This window comes from Suricata suricatta, chromosome 5, assembly GCF_006229205.1.
Source record: "Suricata suricatta isolate VVHF042 chromosome 5, meerkat_22Aug2017_6uvM2_HiC, whole genome shotgun sequence".
NCBI classification, from domain to species: domain Eukaryota; kingdom Metazoa; phylum Chordata; class Mammalia; order Carnivora; family Herpestidae; genus Suricata; species Suricata suricatta.
In genome coordinates this window covers 29,198,052-29,220,437 of record NC_043704.1, presented here as the reverse complement: position 1 = coordinate 29,220,437, position 22,386 = coordinate 29,198,052, and the positions used below count along the sequence as shown (strand labels likewise).

The 22,386-nt window shown below is 36.7% G+C and overlaps 1 protein-coding gene across 6 annotated transcripts in view; it reads right to left on the bottom strand.

The window, feature by feature from the left end:
* Window positions 1–22,386, bottom strand: part of NRIP1 (nuclear receptor interacting protein 1) — an 83,603-nt gene that overhangs the window by 12,360 nt on the left and 48,857 nt on the right. The window contains exons 1-2 of one of the 6 annotated variants that reach the window (XM_029939130.1): window positions 8,961–9,099; window positions 8,102–8,165 (exon numbers count right to left, since the gene is read on the bottom strand). The exons of 4 other annotated variants lie outside the window; for them this stretch is intronic. The gene's annotated coding sequence lies outside the window, so the exon portion shown is untranslated. Of the gene's footprint in view, window positions 1–8,101; window positions 8,166–8,960; window positions 9,100–10,042; window positions 10,121–22,386 lie in introns of those variants that run through there. One more of the 6 variants, XM_029939131.1, reaches the window with a different exon arrangement.

Genomic DNA, 22,386 nt, shown 5'->3' with positions numbered 1-22,386 from the left:
AGAAAAAGAAATGAAAAGTATCAAAATTAAAAAGAAGTAAAAATTGTCTCTATTTGCAGGTGAAATGATTATCCTGAAAACTCAACCACGCAAAAAACTGTTAGATGTAATCAATGAAAGTTTTGTAAAAATTGGAAGATATAATATTAACAAAAATCAGTAGCATTTCTATACACTAGCAATGAGTTTTCTGTAAAAGAAACTGATCGTACTTACAATAGCATCAAAAAAAATACTTAGAAATAAGTTTAATGAAGGAAGTAAGTGATCTCTCTGAAAACTACAAGACACTCATGAAAGAATAAAAAGAAGACACAAATGAATGGAAAGGTATCCTGTGTTCACGGACTGGAACAATTAATACTGCTAAAATGTCAATGCTACCCAAACACCATCAATTCAACGCAATTCCTATCAAGATTCCAATGGCATCTTTTATTCTTTAAATTGAAGAATAAAAAATACTTCTAAAATATTATATGAAACCACAAAAGACAACAAGTAGCCAAAAAAAAAAAAAAATCCTAGGAAAGAACAAAGCAGGAGGCATCACACTTTCTGAGTTCAAGCTATACTATAACGCTATAGTCATCAACATAGCATTTATTAGTATAAAAATGAACAGACCAATGAGACAGATCAAAGAGCCTGGAAATAAACTCAAGCACATACAATCAACTAATATTTTGACAAAGGAGCCAAGAATACTGAATGGAGAAAAAGACAGCCTTTCCAATTAATGGTATGGGGATAATTGGATATTCACATGTAAAAGAATAAAACTGGACTCCTATTTTACCACTCCCCAAATTAACTCAAAATGGGTTAAAGGCTTAACTATATGGTCTGAAATCATGAACTTCCTAGAAGAAAACAGGAATAAAGCTCCTGACTTGGGTCATGGTAATGATTTTTAGGATATGACACCTAGCAATAAGATAAAGCACAAGCAATAGAATAAAAAATAAACAAGGGCAACTGGGGGGTTCAGTCTGTTAAGTGTCTGACTTCGGCTCAAGTCATGATCTCACGGTTTGTGGGTTCGAGCCCCACGTCAGGCCCTGTGCTGACCACATGGAGTCTGGAGCCTGCTTTGGGTTCTGTGTCTCCCTCTCTCTGCCCCTCCTCTGGCCACACTCTGTCTCTCTCTCTCAAAAATAAACCAACATTAAAAAAATTTTTTTAAATAAATAAAATGGGAAAAAGAAAAGCTGGGTTTTGAAAATAATTAAGAAAAAAAAAAGAAACATTCAATTGTTGCCATTTCAAGCCAGGAACAATAGGGCATGGCAAGAAAGGCAGACTGAAATTTCATTTATTATATTTCTGATTGATTAAAAAAAAGGGAATAAATATTAATGTCCTTTGATAGAATTTGAATTCTGAGATAATTTTCTTTGTAGTATTAACTTCGTGAAAAGATGGATGTGTGGTTGTACATTTGATGGATGCCAAGAAAATAAAATTATCTCAAGCCATTTTGCTCAATGGAAGGGTATAGGTTCTCCTAACCTTTTTCAATAGGTCTTCAAAGTCTTCAAACATACGAGCATCTTGCCCTCTCCCAGGGGTTCTCAATTTAGAGGTAAACAGTCTTCAATGATTGGTAACAGAAGTCACTGACACTGTCGAGTAAAAACAGCCGCCCCAGATTGCGCTCCATTGCAACCTGAGGGACTTACATATTTTTGCCCAAGGCCAAATTTGCTCCTAACTTCCAGGTCCATCAGCTTTAACTTGCTGTCAGCTGCTTCCATAGGAGTAAAACAGTGTCATTCAACATTCCCTATTAAAAGAGACTCACTAGGACACGCTGGTGCTTGACTGACTCAAGTGTTCAATACAAAGACATAGGTATCTGAGAATCTCTTCAACCCTAACATTTTATTTCTAGGATTCCAAGTAATTTATCAAATTGTAATTGATAAAAAGGATAAGCATGTTAACCAGAAAGATGATAACCATAAACTTGTGGAAGCAGTCCTGACCAATATGTGTCATAGTCTTTTCAGTGAATTCTAGGGGAAGGAAATGATTTTGAAACAGCTATACAGCCAGCCTATCCAATGGCCCCAAATTATTTTATTACTTTCTTTAAGGGGACCACAGAATTTCAAACAGATGTGTACTTGAAAGCTAAATACGAGCTTATATCCCAACTGGAGCTTTTGCATATCTCATAAGGACTACATACTGAATAAAACACAATAGTAAAGACTTAGGATCCTTGGTAACAGATAAATGCATATGAGAGAGAGGACAATTATTGTCCTGGTGACAGAAACAAATATCCCCTATAACTGATATAGCAAAGGAAAAAAGAGCTTCTTTGTTCTGAATTATGAGGTTTATATTTATAAATCAGATTCGATAAAAGCCACTATTTTACTCTGCCTCTACAGTTCATTAAGAAAATTAATTTTAAGTCAAAATTAAGATGAAAGAGTTGGAGATTTTAAGTGAAAAAAGGCTCACAGAATCACAGGACAAAGAGCTTAACTGTCAATTTCTATTCCAAAAATGTAGTATTTTCCTGGATGCTATGTCACATTTTCTTAAAAACACAGAAAACTAGATTATGGTTACCTAAAATCGACTCTAACTACAACTATTAAAAATCCAGAAGATAAATATTATATGATAAATACATATTTACTTAACATTAATATTAATGTCTGTCACTGACTCCTACTATTTCTTGAAGAAACACAAGTTTCTTGAAGAAACACAAAATAATCACTAACAAATTATTTTGGTAGCACATAAATATGAAAATAAAAAGAGTTTAAGTATAAAGCAAAGAGAGGGTATAGGTTCTCCTAACCTTTTTCAATAGGTCTTCAAAGTAACTGGTTCTATCAGTTTCCAAAAGCGTATTTTCCAATCCATATCAAAATATAAAATACAACGGAAAATGGTGGTTTCTTCTGGAATTGAGTGTTTACAGTATGTGTGTGTGTGTGTATGTGTATGTGTGTGAACACATACATACATACATACATAATGTACATAGATACGGGAACATTCTTTAAGATTGGAGTATAAATTCTATTAAATTCAACTACAGTCTCCTCATCCCTGAAATACATCTGACATACAGATACAAACACAAGGTCAAGGTCACAGATCAGTAAGAAAGATTACCAACAGAACTGATATAACAGCTGGCAATTGATCAAAGCTCCTGGGGTTTTTAGTACACTTACTAGATACTGCATTTACTCACAGGGTACACTCTGTTTTAAAAATGTTTCCCATCTTTGAAGATTAGATCTTCATGTACCTTTTGTTATAAAGTGTCTTCTGCTAAAATGTTGCACTGATCACAGAAGAAACTTGTGTGTGTGTGTTTCAGGATCATAAGTGTTCATGTGTGTGTATGTACATGTATATGTATGCTTGCATATTAATTTGATACTACTGATGTTTGCCATGTGACAATTTGAAATTAATTTAACTTGCAGTTTTCTGAATCTGCCCATGTTCCCCCACACCTCCATGTCTTTGTACCAGCTGAAGGAAATTAACTGTATATTCCTCAATATCTTCGGTCACTTCTTCCTAAATATAGAGATTTAACTGCTAAAAACTGGTTCAACCAGGAAAATCTTACAATTTAACCATAGTCATCCATGATAGTTTAAATTATACATATAAGAAGAAAGTTTTGTTATCAACAATAGCAACAAAAGTGATTCTTAATGAAATTATATTATTGAACAGTGCAATTATCTAACAAAACCATACCTTTTGGTTTAGCTGTTCAAATAAGGTACTGAATTGAACTTAAATTATATTTATGAACCAAAAATTATGTGATAAATGTTCTTACTAAAAGTGTTCCAGTCAAAAAAATCATCATTTTTAAGGACACATCCGGCTGTTGGGGTAAATTTATAATAAAGCTTTCTTTGTTAAATCAAGCATCACCTGCTATGGCTTTATATAATTTGCCAATCAAAATATATGCACATGTAAATGTTCTCAATCATCAGATTTTCATTCTGCAAAATATTTTTGATAATTAAATAGGCTTAAATGAAACTACCAGAATTGTACTATACTAAGGAAGACTGGGGTTTCTAGGTAACAAAGTAAGAAGAAAGAAATATGTGTCAAATTAAATACCAAAAAAGTGGACCTTCCCCTACCAGGCAGAAACAGAGCCTGGCTATAGAAAAACTACTCATAGTGGATACTAATTTGTATATCAAAATTTGATCACAAAATCTATTGACATTTTCTTTTAAAAGAAAGAATTCCTTATAAAATACACTATTAAATCTATTTGCAGGAACCACTTTTTAATCAATTAATCAGTTAATCAATTAACATTCTTCTTTGTGTGCTGCCTGGTAAAAGTGCTACTTTGCTATAAATGGTCCATGAACTCTGACTTGATTTTCCAGAAATGGAAAACATCATGATATCATTCTTGCTTGTATTGGCCCAGAACACAAAGCTTTCCAGACTGAAGGTTTTAGTCAGCTTGAGGCAGAAAAACATCACTACAGACACAACCTATGGGCAGACAGACATAATGACGGTATCTGTAAAGAGAAGAAGTCAATAAACTTGATAGGGTCCCACCCCAGGGGATTAATACACAAAAGACAAGAACATGTACAATGCACCCGGAGAATTTCTATGTCTTTAAATATTAAAGGGTAACATTAAAATATGTTCTTCAACTAGGAAGACAAAGCTACTGGCATACCATCATCCATCAATAGGCTATTTATTTTAAGTGGTTTCATTTTTATTGAAGAAACTGCCACCCATAGTGTCCCCTGACCTCTCTTTTGCTCATCTGTACACATAAGCAAATGTTGGCAGGAATAATCTCAGTAACTATAGGCAGTAGCTGCCAATTTGAGCCCCAGCGTTGCTGCTGTCCAAGTCTCTGGTGTGTTCAGTCCACACAGCCGGGACAGCCCAGCCCTTGCCAGGGCACCTGACAGTCAGACACAGACACAGACTGAGGTGAGGGTGTGGGTAGTAAAGATGCTTTAGCAGAGGCTCCTATGAGCCAAGAAGAACAGCAGTAACATAAGTCAGGGCTTTTCTGACCTCACTTACTGAACAGAAACATTTCAGAATAACTTTCACTTGAGCGGTTAAGATCATTAAAAACAACCACTACTATCTACCATTAGCTTTACTCAATAAAATTAAAACAGTTTTACAATAAAAAAATAATTACATACTCTAGCTTTATGAGGGCCTCAATCTACCATGTGTATACTTTTTTTTTAGAGAGAAATATGTGGAATGACATATACTATATCCATCACTTCTATGCTTAGTAGTTTGTTCAACTCGAACATCAATTACTGAAATCCTTAGATCAATATTTCCTACTGTTTATATTTTGCTTTGTTGTTTTGGTCCTTAATATACTTTTGATTATAGCATTTCTATAAAATGAATAATTTGTTTTACATTTAAATTCTTATCATTGCATTTGATTAAGACCTATGAGTGGGAGCAATAATGTACAAAAAGTAAAGAACATTCTGCTCAGTGCCCTTTTCCCCATTCACCCACACAGTCCCTATAATCATCATTTGGTGGAACATATCAGACAGAAAAATGCATCATATAACGCATTTCTGAATCGAATAAGTCCCAATTGTCTACAACCAAGCTAGAGGATTAAGACATGCTTTTACTCTTCCCCGGACAGCCGCCCCTCAACTCCACAGGCGGACAACGGTGTGTCATCTCCAGAACTCCACGGTGCTCAGGAGATCTTCCAATCATCTCATCAGAACACTGTATTGAGGTTTGGTTATGCCTAGCCCTCAACGGGAGGGTAAGCTCCTGACAGACAAGGACTATGTCTTTTCACCCTTGTGTGTCAGTACCTGGCAGCGGTAGCATTCCCAATGGAACATGCAACAAGTCAACCTCTTAGAGTCTGAGTATGTAAAGTGAGGGATATGCAATCATAATTCTACAGGATCTTAAGATTTAAGATGAAATGAGAAAGCTATTTATAAATGTTTGATTTTGAATTCAAGATATCCTTTTTTTTTGCCTTCTACTCTGAATATAAACTAACAAAAAATCATAAAATTAAAGAGCAATAAAATATTTTTCTGTGTTTGGAAGACAGTGTGACCAGCATTCTGTTAGAAAAACACAACATTTAAACATTTTAGAGATAAATACATATCTAGAGGATTTTAGTTTTCATAAGTTCTTCATTTTCAACATCTGTTGACATAAAAAAATTGATTATAATCATTGAATTTCCTTTAATTAGTGTCTCCCCAGTCAAGGTTTATAAGATCTAATATGTTCACAGACTATATCTAGAATGGGTAAATGTTTCAGAATACTGATATCATACAACTTTTTACCATTTTTCCTTCTCAAACTACTCATCCTATAGAAAATTGAATCTAACCTATTTAACATTACAACATAACTTTGTTAAATTTTCCTGTGATGGACATGCTTAAGAAATGAAGTTCATACACAGAAAGATTTATTTCCCCAAACCAGACAAATCAAATTTATCCTAAAAAATAGTTACGGTAATATGGGGAAAGAAAAGCCTTATGAAATAACTTTGTACTGTATCGACCACAATTGAGAAACTGTTTCTCTACACCCATTTTAAAAACCAATCACTGCGCCAAATATCATCATAAAGAACTTGAACCCTTTAAATTATGTGATAAAGATTAAAGCAAAGTGGTCAAAATGATTCTCAGGATAATCTTTTTCATGGGAACATGAAGCGCTTTAAGTGTGTGCTTTCACTGTGTCTGGCTAAATAAAACCAATATCCTATCATGAAGTAACTCAATTAGAGTATGTAAAAGTAACCAAGTAGCTTTTTAAGGACTTGAATCTGAAAAACTAAAAGCCAGTCAATAAAAACTAATATTATCCAAGTAGGTCTTGAACACTAATGTAGGAATAGTCAGTTTCATTGCTATGCTTTTTCCTTCCTTTCTCCCCACCTCCATTCCTTCCTTCCTCCCTTCCTCTCTCCCCCTCTCTCTCTTTTATGTTGATTTATTTTGAGAGAAAAAGGGATAGAGAGTGAGAAGAAGAGGGGTAGAGAGAGAGGGAGAGAGAATCCCAAGCAGGCTCTGCAATGTCAGCACAGAGCCTAATGCGGCGCTCGAACTCATGAACTGTGAGATCATGACCTTAGCCGAAACCAAGAGTTGGATGCTTAACCAACTGAGCCACCCAGGTGCCCCTGCTGTGCCTTTTCTACTCTTCACTCTATCTGCAATGTTTCTGTTAGTAGCAATAGGAAATTAAGACATTTGCCCCTGTGAATAATGCTGAAGAAGGGGTCGCTTCTCACCACGGGGCATGGTGTTAAACCTAAATGTTTCTCAGGTTTGAGGAGACAAAGAAGTCATGAAGGTACAAAAAATATCTAACTTTGACATATATGGGTAAGATTTTGAAAACCAGAGTTTTCTAAAATGTATAGTAAGTCACTCTTTAATCTATATTAAAAACAAAACATATCATAAGCTATTTAGTCATTTCTTTTAACGATACTGAACCTTGTAATCAAATTTCCTTGACATTCATTATAATTTTTTTTTCCTGGCACTTTATTCACTTGGACCAAGCTTAACTGACAAACATCATAGGAAAACAAATTTATAGAACTTGCATAAAATTGGCAGAGGAGCTAATGCTTAGAAAGAGAAAGCTATTTTCCTATAATGATCCTACCACCGGCTATCAGACTCCTAACAGTATGTCTTGCAAACTGCTTCTACAAACACAACCGGATCATAGAATTTAAAGGTTAAAAGAGAGGTGAAAGGTCATCTGCCTAACCGACCATTCCCACAGAATGCAGAAACCCCTTTATAACCTATTTGCTAACTCTGGTTGTCTAGTTGGTATGTTTTGTTTTGTTTGGTGTGTTTTATCCTGAAAACCTCAAGTGACCATGGACTGCCATCCAACATGGTATCTTTTGGAATCAGAATGCTCTGGGTTCAATTTCTGATTCTTCCAACTGTTCTTAACCAAATAGTTGGCAAACTGTTTGACCTTTAGCAAGTAAGTTAACTACTCTTCAAAGTTTTACTTATAAATATATAAAAACCAATACCTCTGTCACAGAGCCTCTGTGAGGGAAAACTGTGGCAATGTTCATACGGTGCTCAGCACAGCGCCTGGGCACAAAGCAGGCACTCAGTAAAGGTTATCCATTATTCAGAGAACTCCCTCCCCATTTGCACAATGTGCTCCCATCAAATGCCTCCCTGCGCTGGGCTATAATCTGTCTCCTTTTAGTCTGATGGCTGGGCCTTGAGAGGCCTCAGAAAACCAGGCTAATCCTTCAATTATCCTTCAGACACTAGAACATAGCTGCCATATTCCACTGACTAAGTCTATCACCTTGTTAAGGTCTAGATAAGATAGTTAAATTCCGTTGTTGACAGGGGGCTAACAAAGGGCAAACAAGAGAAGACAAATGTGCCAGGCCTCCAGGCTGCGGCGGATGATGCAAAGATGCGATTCTTCACAAATTCCTGACTGGCCAGAGCAGGGTATGAAAAGCTCCTGGGAGATACCTGCCACCAACTGTTGACTCCTACCGAGTGTACTGTACACTAAAAAGGCCCTGCTTTCCCCACTGCTCTAAGCCATACGTCCTCCTTGAATGAAATACCAAGATGTATTTTCTTTGTTTCTCCTCATGGGGTTGGTTAATATTATATTATACTCACTCACATTTTAACAAAAAAAGGTAGTAAAGCTAAGAGGAATTGAATGATTGGTTCAACTGCCCGTTAAGTAGCCCATTCAAACCCAGCAGTAGCTCTTTTCAGGTCGTGCCTTGCCCAGTACTGAGTTAAAGTGCCACAGAGAAAAGGACAAAGGAGAATTTGGAAACATCTGGGAAGGCGAATGCTCTTACTGCACTCTTCGAACTTTGGGTTACTTTTTCTACTTCAAAATCTTACCTCGGTTGTCCTAAGTCTCTTGTTTTTCTTAGAAAGGCCACAGAGCACACTGGTTCAGAGAGCAGTCTGTGGACTCCTGACTGTAATTCATCAGGAAGTGACTCTGGTCTGGTGATTCTGGGGCTCAGTTTCTTTAGCTCTAAAATAGGAATCATAGTATCTACCTCATAAAGCTGTTGTCTTAAATGAAATATGTATGTAAAACTTAGTAAAACATCTGGTATTTTCCAAGCATGTGATTAATGTTAACTATTCTACTAGTCATGGCCATGGCACCAGACTTTTGCAAATAGGGGGGAAAAAAACTCCCCAGCTCATTTGCCAGTCACTATACATAAAGCTCTTTGAGAATTGCAGCTCTCTTTTCCAGTTGTAATCCCAGACCCGATAGTTTAGAGGCACTCAAAATTATCTACTGAATGCTTTAATATTTTCTCCAAATGTCCCAGAAAACTAAAAAAACAAAAAACTTTGTATCTGTAAAATACTTAATAACATAGTTAATTAATTCTCTAATTTTGTAATTTTATAATACACTTTCCATAAACTAAAGAGTAATTTTAGGTACAAAAGATGCCTATCATTTCTTTCTTCCATAGACCTTTTTTCTTAAGGAATCTGTTCCCGGTCCACTAGCCACAGGGAAGTGTGGGAATGTCGGGAACCTGACTACACTGCATCAATTCCTTTCTTCCTTTGGGATCTAAAATTCAACGAGATGGAAAACCCTCATTTTGGGTTGCTTAATGAGGCCACATTGCAGAGATTAGAATACCGAGGACTCAGTATGCTGAAAGGAAAGAATGAAGTAGGCACATACAGAGAAGCAAAGATGAAGAGGGAAGAGGCAGTAAGGAGCTGCTGAATGTTTTCCAGTTTCAAAGAGGTGCAAGGCACCCATCCCTGGGTTCCTGAGGAGCCTCCTGGTGGCTCTAGGAATGAATACCCCGTGCCTGAGCTGTGCTAAGTGGACTTCTGTTCTGCTCCATCACAGCATCCTTAAGATAATATAGTAATACTATGTAACACAAACCAACTCTTTAACCAGAGTCTTAAAGACCTCTACAAATATCAACACTCACCCTTGCTTTTCCTACAGTGCCTCCACTTCATGAATGGTCTCAGGGAAACACGGATCTCCAGTTTTCAAATGGGGAAATCTAATGACACAGGGAGGCAAGTAAGTTGTCCAAGGTCATACTTAGAGTTTGTAGGGGCAGCGCTGATTAGAGAATTTCAAATTTCTTATTCCCATGAGCTTGAACTAACCAATAAACCAGCTGCCTCCCTTGACGGAACTAAAGTATGCCAATTATCCAAACTGTGTAGGAAACATTGACCAAAACAGGGGTTAATTAGACATTGGTTGTTTTAATTCCATAATCAGCTCTTTCCCTGAGCTACCCTGGGAGTGAATAACGTATCTTTTGCAGGAATGGGAAGGAGGCCAGCACAGGCCATCTGGCTGAACATGTCCTTTCGTCAAGTTATCCCTGCAGCTGTGTGAAACTTACCGATGTTAAAGAACTTTACGGTTTAATTTGCTTTATCATTTCCCCTCTACTCTATGAAATTTAAAAGTAGATAAATCTTTAGTTTCCTATTAGCCAAGCAGTTTAACTGGCTTTGAAGTCACTGAATTTACATGAACATATATGTTATGTGTGGGAGGGTGGGGGCGAAGGGGACAGAAATATTCTGATGTTAAAAATGATTTCTTGTATTCAAAATGAGAGCAGTTCATTTACACCACCAGCACTAGAAAAGAAATAAACTCGTTCTTTTCACATGAAAAGTAAAACAGAATATTGGTTTCCTTTCAATCAAGAAAAAAAGGCACCATGAAAGAGTACAGGTGTCCTATTTCCTTGTCCAAGCCCCTCCCTTCTTCTACTTTGTAATTTTGCTAAGAAGACAAAAAAATCTGGACTACTGAGTTCAAGAGCAGTTCCTAAGACCTCCGAGTCAGACTCACATCCACCAAGTGGGCTCAAATAATGACTGCACCACCACCAGCCTGAGGCACTAGTCAAGAGGTGCTCCAGTTCTTGAGCATGTATTTTTCCCCTCACATTCCTTCTTTCTTCCTGAATCCTTCCACCCTTCCTTTCCTCGCAAAACGTTTACTCTCTCTCTTTTTTAATTCTCATTAATTCTACCTGTTTTACTTATGAATACTGCTGGTATTCGGAACTACAAAGGCTCCTGGTATTGATTGGAAAACCACAATCTCTATGCTGGGAATTGTCTCTGAGTGGGAGAGGGCGATTATTAATATTAATAATGCATGTATTAATGCCTAAGTGTGGCTCAGACTAAGGTTGTCCAATTCCTAGATGATGAACCTTGAGCAGGGTTTCAGGCCTTGAGAATACATGTTAGAAAGAAAGGCAAGCTTAGAGGGAATGTCTTTATCCAGTATACAATCCAGGTACTTTCTCTTAATTTGAAGGGTAAGGGTCCATGCCATGAAGCTACATTAGGAATCAGACAAGAAGGGAAAAATCTTAAGGGAGACACTTGTAATCAAGCTGTATGTGCGAGAGCATGTGGAAAATAAATTCTTAAAGTAGAACCAAGCAGTAAGGATGGGTAGATGGGTTATACTGAAGTTTGCAAGCAAATAAGGACCAGAAGGTTCTTGCTCAGAGGGCTAGACACAAAATATTAGAAAAAGCGATCTAGATTTAGCTAACCTCTACCAGCTCTAGAAAAATATGCCCCTATTTCTAAAAGGAAATGGTATGGCATCGAACAGCGAGCCGAGTCAGACTATTAAAGTGCCTGCAGCAAACTTCATTAGTGAAGCTGAGAAGGAAGTAGGGTTACCCTGGGTCAGGCAAGGCCAGGTTGTACCACAGGGCTCTAACTGTTTCTCCTGTTTCGTTTGCTGCTGTCAACTACCTGTCTCTAATTCTTCACTAAACTTTGGTGGCTCCTGATCCTAGATGATAGCCTTGGCCCAAAATGTCCTGACAATAATTGCCCAAAGGACGAGTCAGGAATTACGACCACTCCACGGTGAGATAAACAAAGAAAGAATCTTAAGGTTCCGCTGCAATAGTTCTCCAACTACTTCTCGCTCCCTTCCTTCCTGCATATCATGTATAATGCCTCTTCCTACTACCAGAACCTGGGCAGAATCGACAGAGGGAAGATATAGAAGTTGGCCATCTGGACCGCCTCCTGGAACTCTGTGGCTTCAACAAATACTGAAGGGAAAAAAAAGTGACCTTGTGTTATATTATCTCTTTGTGCCTCACTTTACTCACTCAAAAGCAGAAGGATCTACAAGTTCCTCTTTAAGATTCTATCGCATCTCCCCAGGCTCTAGTTATTTTAGCTCCTTAAAGTCTTTCTTGAGAATGTTCTTAGTGCAGGTAAGCCAAATCACTCTGCCTTTCTTTCTCTTCTCCACCTTTTAGAACCGAAGCGCGTTTCAGGGGTTAAGTGTGTATTCCCACTATAGATGGAATAAAACGCCTTCTTCGTCTTCCTTCCTACTCACACAAGGGGCACTTGTATAAGTGCCACTCCAGTTTGTTTGCACTTGATCGTTAGAGGTAAGTATCATGGACAGCAAAAGGAAATAAAAATACTTGCATAAATGATAACGAATGTTCAAAAAGTGACTAGAATAAAAAATCAATATACTTCTCTTGGACAAGGAAGAAATCAGAGAAAACGTGGTATCAATTGCTCCATTTACTTTCCCCACAACATACTCAATCCCGGCATGTGACAAAGATTTGCCAAAATATTCCCAATACTGGGGCACCTAGATGGCTCAGTCGATTAAGCATTTGACTTGATACTGACTCAGGTTGTGATCTCAGGGTCCTGAGATTGAGCCTCGCATGGGATTCCATGCTGGGCATGGAGCCTGCCTGGGCTCTCTCTCAATCTTTCTCTGCCTCTCCTCCATTCTTGCTCTCTCTCTCAAAATAAATAAATAAACTTTAAAAATATTCCCACCACTAAAGTGGGAGAAACTTTATATAAATATTGTCCATTTACATTTGAGATGGTAAAAAACCTCATCCACGATTAAAAGGTAGCTTTTCCTTTAAGAAGTTTTCCTCCGTCTCTATACTCTCTGTTTCTCTGACCAGTTTTCTCCCCTATTCTGAATATCTTATAGTGTCTAAAGAAATTCAGTCTATGTTTGAAATAAATTCTGGAGGCAAGGGTATCACTTAAACAATTTAACTTACAAACTCAGCTTGAGTGAGTTTGTGGTTTATGATACAGTCATAGAAATGGTTGGTAAGTTTCTGTATCGATTTATGTAAGAGATTACCAATACCATTCAACCTTTTAAAATACAAGCTTAGAATCCACAACTCCCCCCCGCACCCCGAAAAAGAAAAGTCTAAACACGAACAAGGGTTTGCTATAAAATAGTTACCAAAATTGACTTACTGATTACAGTGTCCCCTCACCCCTCTCAAAAGGTATGTACACCACTGGAGGACTCTCAGGAAGAGGGACACGCAGAGGGGTAAAAACTCCTTCCATATCTAAAAACATCTACACTGGGGCGCCTGGGTGGCTTAGTCAGTTGAGCATCTGACTTTGGCTCAAGTCATGATCTCACGGTTTGTGAGTTGGAGCCCCGCATCTGGCTCCGTGCCGACAGCTCAGAGCCTAGAGCCTGCTTCAGTCTGTGTGTGTGTCTCTCTCTGCCCTCCCCCATCATGCTCTTTCTCTCAAAATAAATAAATAAATAAATAAATAAATAAATAAATAAAAGAAATAATAATAAAAAAAATAAAAACATCTACAGTGTACTAAAGAAAGTCCCCGGATTTAACAATATTTTTGATTCTAAATATATTATTTAGTAGCATAAACACTGTGAAATAAAACTGGTAGGAACACGTATTCAGAATTAAAAGGGCCAGGTACCTACAAAGTGAAAGAATAAAATTATACATTAAAATCTGCATATTGGAACAAAACTAAGTAAGAATGTGCCCTGAGTTTTACTTTTAACTACATAATCATTGGGTGGTTGATACTACACAATTACGACTGAGAATTGTGAAATGAAACCTCCTTAAAGTCTGTTCAATAACTAGTTTTTAGTTATTAAAAACAAAACAGAAAACCAACACCAACAAAAAAAAACCCTCACTTCTACAGTTGCAGAAGATAATCTTTGTGTTTTGCAATGTTAAGTGTTTATACCTTCATGTGATCAAGGGATGGGCCTGGGGACAAAAGAAGATTGGAAGGAACTAACAAAGACGGAGACTGGTAACAAGCAAACCATCGGTGCCTAAGAAACTAGACTCCATAAACTATTTTACTGCATTGGCTACTCACAGGACAAGACATCACTCTACTCTTACCAGCTTTCTAGGTCAATAATTTAAAATGAAGAAAATCTAAAAGTCAGATTTTCCACAGTTCCCTTTGAAAAGAGATTCTTTTACACCTTCAAACATTTGTAGAATCAAAAACTCCCTCCAGTTTTCATTTATAAAACATACTGTGAGCTTCAAATGCAGGAGCGCTGGGCTCATCCACCAGCTCTGCAACTCTGGGTAAATCTGTCTGAGCCTCAGTTTTGTATGTATGGTATCAACTTACACAAAGGGACAGTTGTGAAGATCTAAATAACAGATATAAAACATCCAACACAGCAAGTCCTTAAGAAATGGTAATGTACCCTCCCCTTCTCTGCACTGCTTATATCTGCAGTAGATATTGATGACTATTTACATAATTGTTTTAATATAATTTTACATTAATAAAGCAAAACCTATGCCTTCCAAAATCAAATATTGCAATGGAAACTAGAGTAAGGAGTACTATGTTGCAAATGTTTTGGATGGTTAAGTGTTTTATTAATTTTTTTAATGTTTATTTTTGAGAGAGAGAGAAAGAGTGCGTGCGCACAAGTTGGGGAGGGGAAGAAAGAGAGGGAAACACAGAAGCAAAAGCAGGGTCAAGGCTCTGGGCTCTCAGCACAGAGCCATACAGTGGGGCTTGAAACCATGCATCATGAGATAATGACCTGAACCAAAGTCAGGTCTTTAACTGACTTAGCCACCCAGGCACCCCAGATAGTCAAGTATTTAAAACAACCTTTTATATAATACCACATACTTCACAGAATACCTAACAAATAGAATCTGAAATCTAAAGTAGAACCATATAAGGTGTATTTTACTAGGACTTGGTACGTTAAGTTATAGGACATTCCGTAGCCACAGTATTGGGCTAATTGATTCCACTTTCCAATTGTTTATAAGATCATCCATTAAAAGCAAACTGCTAGATTTTTACGCTGGTATAGTGGGAACCTGATCTTCCCTCCCTTATTTTTATTTAATTAAAGGACATAAAACTATCAGTTTACTGAAAAGTATCAGTCTTGTCAGTGATAACACTTGGACCAACTTAAATTTTGCTAAGGAAATGTGATTTTTAAAAACTTTATGTTTAAACAACCTTTGCTTCAAACAATGGAAAAAAAGAGTCGACAGTGTAAATGCTTGATTACAGATACTGAGAAGATAATTGTTTCAAATATAACTAAAAAGTGAATAACATGTTGAAGCTGAGAATTTAGGCTTCAAATCTTAATTCAGATACTAACTTTTCTGAGATTCTAGCAATGATGTTACTATTTAATAAGGCTGTAAAAAGGACTTAATGAAATAAAACACGCAAAGTAAAAGTATTGTGGCTGATAGCGTCTAAGTATCATAAGTGGAAGCAGATTCTATAGTAAATAAACTGCTTTTCCCTCTAAAGCAAAATATCAAAAACAATTAAAAAAAACAAAACTGGATTGACATATTGAGCATTTTTCCAATACTATGAAAACTAATCCAAAACCTGTACCATCACAGAATAGTACAATAGTAAAAAGTCAAAGTTATGAATCATTCCAATTTTATATAAATTAAACAGTGGTACTACAAATATGGCTTCTGAGCCAAATAAAACGAACGACAAATCTAATTCACATTATGTGCACAAATGCACACATACATAACATAAAAGGAACAATTTAGATAAGAGGAAACCACAGCACATATCTGAAAGATCTGAGTTTTAGCTTCATGTTTGTCACTTACTACCCTAGAACCCTGGCAGCTTGCTTAACTACTTTAAGTCTCAAGTTTCCTCACGTCCAAAAGAGGGAGGACAAACTCTACCAAGAGAATAGTTGTTGGGAGATCACCAAGAAAGTAGTTGTGGTATGATGATGCTTCTTAAATCTGAGAGCCAAGGAGCCGGGAGAGGTGGCTGCACACTCCATGTCCATAACTTCCATCAAATCATCAAATACTTATTTGAAACCCAAAGTATTAAGAAATATTTCAGCTTTGTTAAAACTCTTACAAATCTTTAAAGCTACACAGGATTTTCAGGTATTACTATTTCCATGAACTAGTGTTCTGGGAGGCTGGTCGATATTTAAATTTGTAAGAATTTTAATATTCCATGAACATGGAGGAAAGAAGATTCTTAAACACGTAAACCTAATCCATGTTTGCTTCGATGAGTTTCTTAGTCTTATTTTGACTAAGAAACTCATCAATGATTACAGAGATTACTTTTTGTATAACATTATCTGACAGCTGTTGTGATTACCGGTTTATGCGTGTGTGTACTACTGTACTAGCTTCCTAACTGGCCCCCCTCCAATACATTCTCCACATAGTAGCCAATGTTCTTTGTAAAAGGTAAATCCCTTTGGCTAAAAACCCGTAACGGTTTCCTATTTCACTTCAAATAAAGTCTGAATTTCTCTCCACAGGTCCGCAAGGCCCTGTAAGCTGGCTCCAGTGAACCTACCCAATCTTATCGCAAGTCATTTAGTGCCTGGCTCATTACATCCTACTAAGGTGCTATCCGACAGAAATAAAATGAGAATCAAAAACAATTAAAAATTTACTAGTAGCCATGTTTTTAAAAAGCTAAAAAAAACCTAATTTGAACAGATTTTATTTAACCCGATAGATATATCCAAAATATCATGATATCAATATAAAATTCTTAAGATATTTTACATTCTTTTCATCATGTCAAGTCTTCTGAGTTGTGTACTTTATCCTTAGAGCACATCTCCATTCAGACAAACTGTGGCTCATGGCTTCTACACTGGACAGCAGCACTCACGCTACACAAACGTCCTGTCCTTTGGTGCCAGAACAGACCATTCTTTCCTGCCTTCTAGCCTCTGCATGTGAGGTTCCCTCTTCCTGGAAGGCTCTCCCTGGGCTTCTGTGCCTCCTTTCCAGCTGAGCCTGCATGCCCACCTCCTCTCCACAAGCCTTTCCCGATGGCTTGATGCCCCAGCAAAGCACCAGGAGAACACAGCTGTCTTAGGAGTTCTCTGTATTTTTATATTTTTGCTTACTTGCTTTTCCTTGCTTTCAAAATACTTGTTTAACGCCTGTCTTCTACTAGCGTGCTGTAATCATTGCTCCGCGAGGACCAGGATTAGTTTTATTCTGTTTGCCACAGGCACGTCTGAGACACGGAATTTTTGTTGAATAAGTGGGTGTCTATATGTATTCTTACTTTCTCTCTGACCACATAATTTTCATACTGAAAAGCAACTTACAGCATAAGCAATACATACATATCATTTAAATTTATCATGTAAGCCAAGGAAAGATGCTTAAAAGGTAAAACTTTAAGAAACCCTTTAAGATTTTCAAGTAATGTGCTTTTATAAAGAAAAAAGAAATAATCATTTCTTTTAAAATTACAAGGACTATCCAATGAAAAAGTTTAACTTTAAACTCAGATCAGTCATAAAGCATTTCTAATATTCCTCTCTTCTTCGCCTTCCAGAGAATGTATTGTATTAATTGCTATTTATGTGGCATTCACATTTCTAAACTTAGATCATTCCAGTCTCCTAAAGATCTACAAAAGTCTGAAATTGCTAAGAAACTTCTACAATTTAAGGGAGAAAAGAAGAGTCTGGAAACTTCAAGTGGCACTTGAAGACAGCTAAACTTCTAGATTCTAAAGTGAGAGCCATGATGTACTTAGGCATTTTACATTGTTACATGGAAAGGTGGTCACTGAAACCATGCAAGTGTTTTTACACGTATTTAAATATGGTCAATACAAATAAAAATTAGATAACTGATCAAATATGTACTTTTGACAGGGAACCATATTATTAAAATTACAGACATTTTTTAATGTTAAAATCTGAAACTAATTGATAGGTAAAAACTAGGAATAAGAGTTTATAAATAGCTTTACCATGTTGCATATAAAAGATGTAAAGGCTGTATCACTCATTTTGAAATACCCAAACAGTTCTACTGCATCATATTATGGTTAACTAGTCAAGCCCTCTGTTATCAATAGTAGCATAACGAATACATCTGCACAGGGCATGGCTGTCTTACACTGAGGACCCCACCCCCACAAACTACCAAATATACATAATGGTCCAGGTACTATACATGTGTCTTTTCATTTAATCTTCATAATAAGCTCAAAAGGTAGATATATAGAATGATCCCATTTTGAAGATGGGCAAACTGAGGTTTAGAGATGTTACATAGTTTGCCTATAAACAGCTCTGCCTAACTGTTGAATCAAAGAGACACTTATGGAAATTCCCCCCCATTAATGTGAAGGAAAGGCTTAAAAACAGTTTACTGCCACTCCTATGACTTATAACTTCATATAAAGTTGAATTTTGAGCCTGAGAGAGCCAAGTCCCCAAACCATGCGTCCAATGCTCCCTAAGTTCCCCACTGCCTCGTGTGTGGTCAGTTTGGTTTTTGGTCAGTTCTCTAGTTCCCTGTTCATTTCTCTGCTAGAAATAAAATTAGGTTATGAATCTCAGCCCAGCTGGATGAAGGCAATTCTACTCTTGTCAGGCACTGATTTTTGGACAGACCGTCTTTAACTTGGACACCCAAGTACTGCTGGGACCTATCTGCAAACCCCGACTCACCCCCAGGAGTCTCATCTCTCTGAGGACCATCTGAATCAGAATACTTCTCCAATGTGGCAATTCAGCATTTCATTATTCTTTAAGGAGGCCATGCCTGGCTAGTATCCCCTCTTGGAGGTTCCTTCCCAGTAAGATTCTGTGTTAGTTGTCCTCTTTCTCTGCTCAGCAATTATCACACTACTAAAGAAAACACTGCCATAAAATATTAAATATCAACACACCATGATGTGTTTATTTGTGATTGCACCATTCACATATTTACTCTAACACAGACACTGTAATTTTATATGCAGATTTTCCCTTAGTTTTCAATATCTTTCCTCGGGATACTCAATATTTTGTCATTCTATATCTATAAAGATACACTGGGTCCACATTCATGGGGACTAATCCATAATTGGATGTATATAAAATGATGTAATATCAGTTTGCTTCAATTTATATCCTATTTGGGAATAAATTAAATTTTATTCTGGCTGTAAGATTTCTCATTTGTTAAACATATTCTTTATATGAACTGCTTTCTGAGGTTCCTACCACACAAACAACTCTGGTCCAAGTCCAGCTAATGTTAGATACCAAATAAAAACATTTGCTCATTAACTGAGCTTAGAGTATTATCACCCATATATTTCAAGTTGTTCTCATGAATGACTTTAATTTCATGGCCTAAATTAGTATCATGATAATATGCCAAACATTGTTTTTGTCATACATTTAGTGCTTAGATATCTCTGACTAAAGTTAACATGAAGTTTTCTTGGATATACATGAAGTAATTTGTTGATATTGGTTGGTAAGCATAATGTACCTAGATTTGCAAAATAAATCTAAATAAGCAACAGATTTCATATCTGTAGCAAATTCCTCATCATGGATTAGTATAGGAGGGAGAGAGATGAGTCAGTGTGAAGTGAGGAACTCTTATGCTTGTCCATGCTCATCTCCTGTTCAGAGGGGAACAATGGGAGGTACAGCCACCTGAATTACTCTGACTGTAAAAGAATTCTATAAACATGGTCCCTAGTTGGTTCTAAAGCTAAAAATCCCTATTCCTTCACCACACAGAATATTTTCAGAAGAAAAGCGGATGCTAAAAACTCACTACCATCAGCATAGCAAAAACTGAAACTGTAAATAGACAAGAGAGAAAAAACAAATGGGGGTGGGGGTATTGGGTGAGCAGTTTATTCATTTGACTAGGAAATATTTACAGAGCAGTTATTATGTGCCAGGTACAGTAAGAACTGTGGGTATTTTGGTAAACAAAAAACAACCTCCCTCTCCACCAAAAAAAAAAAAAGACAACTACAAGAAAACATAAATATCAGTTTTCTTTACTTGGTAGTCTCTCCTCTAAGTTCCCATCCTGCGTTGCCTGAAGATTATATATATGCATACTGTGCATTTCTTTTCAAAAGGTGAAAGATTCCAAAATTTTCGAAGTTTGAAGACCAATGACAAAACTAAAAACTAAAGTTAAAAATAGAAAAAGTTTAAAACATGTTTTATTCTAGAAATGAAAATATTCCGGTTCTTAGTTCTATAGTTTACTTTTCCTCTACATTACCTCAATTTACATTTTTTCAATAAGAAAAAAACTCACAAAACTAAGTGTTTAAGAATATAGTACTAATCATTTTGATGGCTTATACTCAACTGAAAACCTATCTAATAGACTTCATTTTGCCATCAAGTTTAAAAGTTCTTTGAAAACATCCCTTCCCTTTATAGACAATATAAGCTTAAATTTTAATCATATCAGGATTGTATATATTTGCCATGTGTTACTTAACAGATGCTTAAAATAAATGTTTCTCAATTCCCTCATTTTATATAAAAGTATCAGGGAGCAAGTCTAAACCAATGTCTGACTACACTGATCTTCTGTGTCAGGATGTTTTTGTGATACAAAGTTAGTATATACAGAACAATCACTCACACATTTAAATGGAAGTGAAATGTAATCTAAAACCCATAAAGCTATATACTAATTTCATTGTTAAAGTAAACAATGGAAAACAACTTTAGTTCCATCAGGGAGCTATTCTGCTTCCTCTCTTTCCTAAATCTAGTGTTCTGATGATAATCAAAGATCAGGACGGGGACAGAGGAGGCAAAGGGCACGTGCAGTTCAATGTGGCCAGGGGCTTGGACAGGGGACTGCCTCCCTTCCACAGCACATATTTATATGTCGCCTCCAAAGTGCAGCTGCAACACGTAAGAATGCCTGAAAATGGCAAGGGGTCAAATCTTAAACACAGATATTTCAACCATTTTGTGAAATATTAAAACATTTATCTAATTCACACTAAAGAATCCTGAATTTTACACTGTGTCTACCTGAAAAACATTTGCAGTATTAAGAAAAAAAAAGTAGATAAAATGTTTCAGATTCCCACAACAGAATCAAACAATACAATGTTTACACAAATGAATGAAACTAGTAAAAGAATAAACACATTTCTTAATTTCCTTAATATAGTTTTATGTGGTATAGAGGCTGCCTCTTTTTCTTTTCTTTTCTTTTTTATTGAAAGTCTCTTTTCTTGTTCTCTGCACCACATTAGGTAGGACCTTTAACAATGTAATACACTGAAACATAATTAAAAATCATTTCCTAAACCAACTAGGTCCTCCATGACTTCTCCCACTCATTTTGTGGTTAAAATCCTTACAATATTAGCTTGAATTTCATCTCTGTCTGACACTTTTCAAGCAGTGAAGCAGATTAGTGCCTCAGAACACTTTATAGGGTTTCATTATCAATCAGGTTATGTTCCTGGTGACGCTTTCAGCAAAATTATCTTATTCGAATGAACTCTCCTGGATTGAAATAAACAAAGCTGTAGCCCACTGCTCTTGCATACTTTCCATTCATTTATTTCCTTTTCCTTTACTCAGACTTAAAGCACGTGCCATAGAAAGAGCGCATGTTAAATATTCCTGGAGTGTCACAATATGTAATACAATAAAACAGATTACAGCCCTACCTTTCTTTCACAGCAGTGGTGCCAAGCACAGGTACACCGGAGCAATCAATTTGTTCTGCAGACAGTAAGGCTTTCATAGAATACTAATGTAAAATCTCTTTTCTTTCTCCTTTGCCTTGACTCCCCAATGCCCGGGTCCCGACCAATACTAGGAGGAGGCGGTATGTCTTCTGCTGAGATAACCACAACTACTAATCAAGTCTACGTGTACAAGGGCACAGGATTAAACCTCCACCAAGCTCGAGTCAGGGTTTGAGAGCAGCTCACACACGCACAGCACGGTCAAAATTAAACACACACACACACACACACACCATGCACATGCCATGGAAATACAGATGTGTCTACTTCACTGAACTAAATCATCACACTTTACCACTAATAGTTTTTTGTTCTGTTTTTTTCTTTTGTATTTAAAGAACATAAAATTACTTCCTGTTGGACTGGGGGCTTATTTCCAACAGTACCCAACAATAATTACATT